The sequence below is a fragment of the Paramormyrops kingsleyae genome, chromosome 18 (genome assembly GCF_048594095.1).
Source record: "Paramormyrops kingsleyae isolate MSU_618 chromosome 18, PKINGS_0.4, whole genome shotgun sequence".
NCBI lineage: Eukaryota > Metazoa > Chordata > Actinopteri > Osteoglossiformes > Mormyridae > Paramormyrops > Paramormyrops kingsleyae.
This window is the reverse complement of record NC_132814.1, coordinates 24,599,299-24,605,298: the sequence shown is the minus strand read 5'-3', so window position 1 is coordinate 24,605,298 and position 6,000 is coordinate 24,599,299.

Below are 6,000 nucleotides of genomic sequence, written 5' to 3'. Positions count from 1 at the left end.
CAGGGGAAAAGTGTAACCATGATGGAAACCATGGTTTCTACACTAGAAGACGTGTCAAGAGGACACAGCTGGTGGCCAAAAATTGCCCCAACAAAGGGGCAGGCTGCTCTTCCCGTGCCGAAGAAAGTCAACTCAGAGGAAGACTGAATGTTAGGTGTGCATCTCCTGTTCCTCTCACACTGCAAAACATGAAAATCTAAGCAAGTATAATTTTCTTATATTTAAACAAAATTCTAATTTCATTAATAAACTGACTAACAGCAGATCTTTTGAATAAGGTTAATTTGCTTGTTGTTTGGAAATCTTACCAATCTTACCAAGGACAATTTATTATTTTTTTTATTAATTTTGCTAGTTTTAGGCCATCTTGCCTCAAAACAGAGAAAGTTTATCTTAAATTTGAAAGTTAATTTTTTGCAGTGTACCTGATCCAGTTATTCTTTGGGTCTTTAAGCAGCATCTTGAAATTTATGCATTGATTGAAATGCTGCTGAACACTGTCACAGAAAGAACATACTCCTCCGCCTTCTCTGGATTTTGAGTTTCAGTTTGCTTGGGAGGTTCATAGTCACATGTGCCTGAAGAGTAGTGTTTCTAGTCGATGACTTTTATTGTCTTTACACTCATCAGCTTAAGGACTAAACTCCTCCTTACGGAGTTAGGATGCATATCTGGTTGGACTGATGAAAATAGATTATGTGGTACCTTTAACAGCAACTGAGACACATGTGATCCACACTCATTTTCTGTTCAGCCTTCTCTTACAAGCTTGTTAAGCATACAAACAAATAGGTCCGAGGTCCCAAATTAATTACAGAAGCCTGAAGATATAAGAGATCGGAAGTTGGTGTGGTGTTCTGTTGTGGCGATGCAAAGGCACTGATCCAGGTGTGTATTGGAGAGTCTGTTCCTTTTTTGGCTTTTAAAAATGTTCATTGGATAAAACAATAGCTCACAGATATAAATGGAGGGAAATACTGGAAGCAGCAGTATTGCAATCGCTCTTGTGTGTCTGAATCGGGGAACTATGTTTATCCAGAAGTCACACTAGCAACTTTGTGAGCAAATCTGATTTAAACATGTCCGAGATGAAGAGATGCTTCTTCGACGGATGGAAGTGTGGTGGGGTGAAGGTGGCTGATAGGGTACATTCCCAGTTGGTCATTTAGCCAATGCTCCTGCTCCACGGACTCCCGCCGCTGCTCCCGGTTGTGATGGTCCCGCTCCCACTGCTCGTCAAGCTCGCGTTGGCCTTTCCAGTTGCCACCGGCTGCTGCCTCTGCTGGTCGTGCTCGCAGCTGGAGTCACGCTGCAGCTTCTTGTCACTGACCAGTGGGGAGCCCTTGACGGCCGGTGAGCGCCTGAAGTCCATTGTGTTGCCTGCCCTCCTTGGTCGCCAATGTCGTTCGTCTCTGCCGAGGTTTTGGCGGGCAGGCCAGAGCGGCTTCAGGGCACGCTGTGCGGGTCCGGTGTGTCCTGGATGGAGTGGAGGGTGCCTCTCTTTCCCCGGTGTCCCCTGCTCGTCTGCCAGAGGCTCTGGTGCGAGCTTCTGGGCAGTGGCGAGCCTGCTGCCCTTCTCTCCCGCAGCACCAGCAGATGAGCTTTGCATCTCTCTTGGGGTGTTGTCACTTCTCTGCCGCCTCGAGGTTTGCCAAGCTGGGGCAAGCCTGCCGGACCACGGTGATCGGCGCCCACTCCAGCTGCACCAACAGGATCGCTTCCAGGTTCCCACGTCTGACACCAGTTCTCATCGGGCGGACCGAAGCATCGCAGGAGCAGAGAAAGACATGGAGACTTACTTGCCGGGGAAAACACGCTCTTTATTAGCAGTTCTTAAAAGGACTACAACAGGCACCCAATGAGCACCAAACCAAAGACACGGACGGGAAACACAAGGTTGTCAGACGGCGAATTGCAAGATGCACACACAGTGGGAGATTTACACAAGCTAAACACACAAGACACAGGCAAACTCACGCGCAACAATAGGGTAATGCAACCATTAACGTTAAGAACAACAACACAACAAGGACTATTTGCAATTGCACGCGGGGCATACTGGGACATGCGTCCCACCAGTGCTACAATATTTATGTACTGGCAGCACGTCTTTGTTGCTGTTAGGTGGGTTGAACCTGTGTGCCTCTAGCTGTGGGCTAGGAGCAGAGTTACTGTGTGAATATCGCTAGGAGAAAACCCCAGGGTGGGGTAGTCGGCTATTTTGGTGCTTTATTCCACCTCTTCTATCTCCACCACTTCGCACTAGAAGCACCCTTTTGGCAGAGACTGAGAATGGCTGTCGCAGAAACATAAACAAGTCTTATGCTTGTTTTAAGTGGTCCAGTTTCACTAATGGATGAACAGTACGCTTCCTATGCCATATTATATTGTGTGTTTTTATGCGAGACATTTTTACATTAGGGATAACCCGCTTTTAAAGGCACCACTCAATTTTCTCTTTTACTGCACCCTCTGGTACCAAGTAAAAAACAAGGTGGAGAAAGGAATCCTTAGGAGAGGAAGAGGTGGCTTAGGCCTGGACAGAAGACTAAGGCTGTAAGGAAAAGTACTAAAGACATCCTAGTGCTCTTGGTTGATGATTTGAATGCAGAGACAGAGCAGATTATAATCAATTATGATCATGGAGGAAAGTCAGGAAGAAATGGAGGTTTCATTTCACTCCATTAAGATGATAAAGAAATAATTGAATATTTGTTGGGAAGCCGGTCAATTGGTTTTGCACAGGAAGAGTAGTCACTAGTTGAAGCTCACTGACAGCACGGACTCCAGATTGCTAAAATTATCACAGATCCCAATCTTGACAAAGAGTGTTATGAAACTTTCATATTTCCATTTTTTTCTACCCTGGACTAGCAAAATTGTTATAGCTAGAATTCTGATCATAATCAATGCAAATAATTGCAATTAGATTTCAGACTCATGAGAATTTTAAAAAGCCAGTGTCACCCATTTTATTTGAGTGGAGAAAATCAAATAAGATAAGGTGCATGCGCAACTGAAAATGACTGAATGACCCCAGATATCAAACTGTGAGACTGCTTATACCCCCTTGCAAAGACTGTAAAGATACAAAACAAGTTATCGAAACAATTTCCATAGTGAAAGAAGCAGAAATCATTCTGAAACATATGACTGATTACTGTTAAAAATATATAGTGTGTGGGGCTTGTTAGTGCCGTTGGTGCGAGGGGCTCGTTAGTGCCGTTAGTGCGTGGGGCTCGTTAGTGCCGTTAGTGCGTGGGACTCGTTAGTGCCGTTAGTGCGTGGGGCTCGTTAGTGCCGTTAGTGCGTGGGACTCGTTAGTGCCGTTAGTGCGTGGGGCTCGTTAGTGCGTGGGACTCGTTAGCGCCGTTAGTGCGTGGGGCTCGTTAGCGCTGTTAGTGCGTGGGACTCGTTAGTGCCGTTAGTGCGTGGGGCTCGTTTGTGCCGTTAGTGCGTGGAACTCGTTAGTGCCGTTAGTGCGTGGGGCTCGTTTGTGCCGTTAGTGCGTGGGACTCGTTAGTGCCGTTAGTGCGTGGGACTCGTTAGTGTTGTTAGTGCGTGGGGCTCGTTAGTGCCGTTAGTGCGTGGGGCTCGTTAGTGCCGTTAGTGCCGTTAGTGCGTGGGGCTCGTTAGTGCCGTTAGTGCGTGGGGCTCGTTAGTGCCGTTAGTGCCGTTAGTGCGTGGGGCTCGTTAGTGCCGTTAGTGCTTGCCTTGCCCCATTTCTAACTCCTGACTTCTCCTCCCTTTGCTTCCGATTTTTGTGCAACATTTGAAACCCAGATTGATGCCCGTATATAGCACTTACATGAGGGGATTAAGAGATGCTCATCGATTATTTTATGGCACTGGTTGCATCAGTCACTGTTCTCTATCAGGTCATTCCCAAAAATACAAGTGGGTTAGAGTTGGGGGGTGTAGTCCACAACCACCCCCATTATAACACCTACCACCTCTCAGGAACAAACCTGCTAAGAAATATATTGAATAGTTCCTGGTAATAGATTATTCTATTTTGAGAAATGTGAGGATGCAGACCTCAGCGATCATAGTCAAATGTATTTCTGGGGTCAGAATGAATAGCACTGAATCTAATTTAAAAGTGCTGACTAAACCAAAAATTGATTTTCAGAGGTTGTTAACCATAATGTCTTGGACACTTAATGTCGAGTTGAGACAATTAGAAATCACTAAGGATTTTAAATATAATTATCATGTGCTTATATATCTGTATACTGAATGCGATTAATTGGTATGTGAAAGTGCAAAGCAGATCTGGTGAGATATTCCCACCCAACGTACAGTGATATATACTCAGTGACAAAAAAAAGTTAAGCACCCAGAAGTAATGATCCAATTTGGATGTAATTTGATACACGTGCAGACCAGCGATGGGAATGTAAGTGACTTGATTTGCAAGGAGCTGGTGTGTCTACTCACCAGACACTGAGGACGCCTCGTAGATGCATTAGACAGCATTACCAGCACTTGACGGAGTTTGATAGGGGTCACATTGTGGGTTTGCATGAGGCATCGTATCAGGCAATTGCCGGCATGCAGATGTCAATCACATGATGTTGGAGCCAATGGGCACATGAGGGCACCCATACATGTCATGAAGGTCACCCAAGACAGACCACACCAAGGGAGGATCGCTGTATCGTGCGTCAAGCATTACAGAACCCCATGACATCTGCACCTGCCATCCGGACACAGGTATTGGACTCTCGACAACACCCCGTGTCACCCAACACCGTGTCTCGACAACTGGCATCAGCCGGACTACAGGTTCACCATCCGATGCATAGGCTGCCATTAACACCAGCACAGAGACGGCTGCGTTTGGAGTGGTGCCATAACTGGGAGGCATGGACTGATGACGAGTGGCATCATACCATGTTCAGCGATGAATCTCGGTTCTGCATTACTGTTGTGTGCGCGTATGGCAGCGCCAAGGGGAGAAGACCAATCCTGCCAATGTTGTGAAGAGGAACACCGGTTTTACTCCTGGCATGATGGTGTGGGAAGCCATAGGGTATGACTTCAGATCTTCTCTGTTAGTGATTCAGACCTTGATGGCACAGTGCTGTCAGGGACACACTGCGTCCGCATGTCTTACCCCTGGTACAGTCTTTCAATAAGACAACGGCCATCCACACATAGCACGTGTGTCTATGGACTGCCTATGTCATGTTGAGGTCCTTCTGTGCCCAACTAGGTCTCCAATCTAACATGTGTGGGATCAGCTTGGACGTCAGCTCAGACCCAGTGCCTATCTGCCACACCCTACTGACACTGGACCAGCAGTGTGCCCATACTGCCAACTCTGTTGTCCATTTGGTCTGATATTATATTCATTGCGATACAGTCACATGACCTTTCACCACGTGCAGATTCATTTCATTTCCACCACTCCGTCTGTCACTGTGTGCGTATGTGTGTGTGTTAGTGTGTGTGTGGTCAGGCATCAAAATTCCTGTCTCATGTTTATATTTAACTAGTCCATTAAACCCACTCTCAAGGTGCCACCTTTCTACTGACACTAACATGCGGATTAATCGGTTACAAAAATCCTGAAAGATCCAGAGAATTACTGGGTATTTTCTCACAAAATTATGACTATGCAATTTCAGTGAATTTCAGAGTTTTTTCTTGTATATTTATGACTTTAGTCATTAATTAGTTTTTTTCTCACAATATTACCATCCCTGCCACAGCTTAGTCATTTTTTTTCCTACAATGGCCCTAATAATGCCATTATAGCCACCCCTCTTTAATATTAGTATTCATGTTCTTCACAAGATGTGCAAGTGGTGAGACTTGGGAACTTGGGACTCTGCTGAAATCTGGAGCAGTGGAGCAGTTTGTTATGCAGGTAGGCCTCACCAGACCTTTCGGCTATATATAGGTACATGTGAGTGTCGTGAGCTGTAACAAGGCCAACAACTTCTCAACTCAGGACTTCCCTTAACCCATCAATACACAAAACAAGATGAGTGG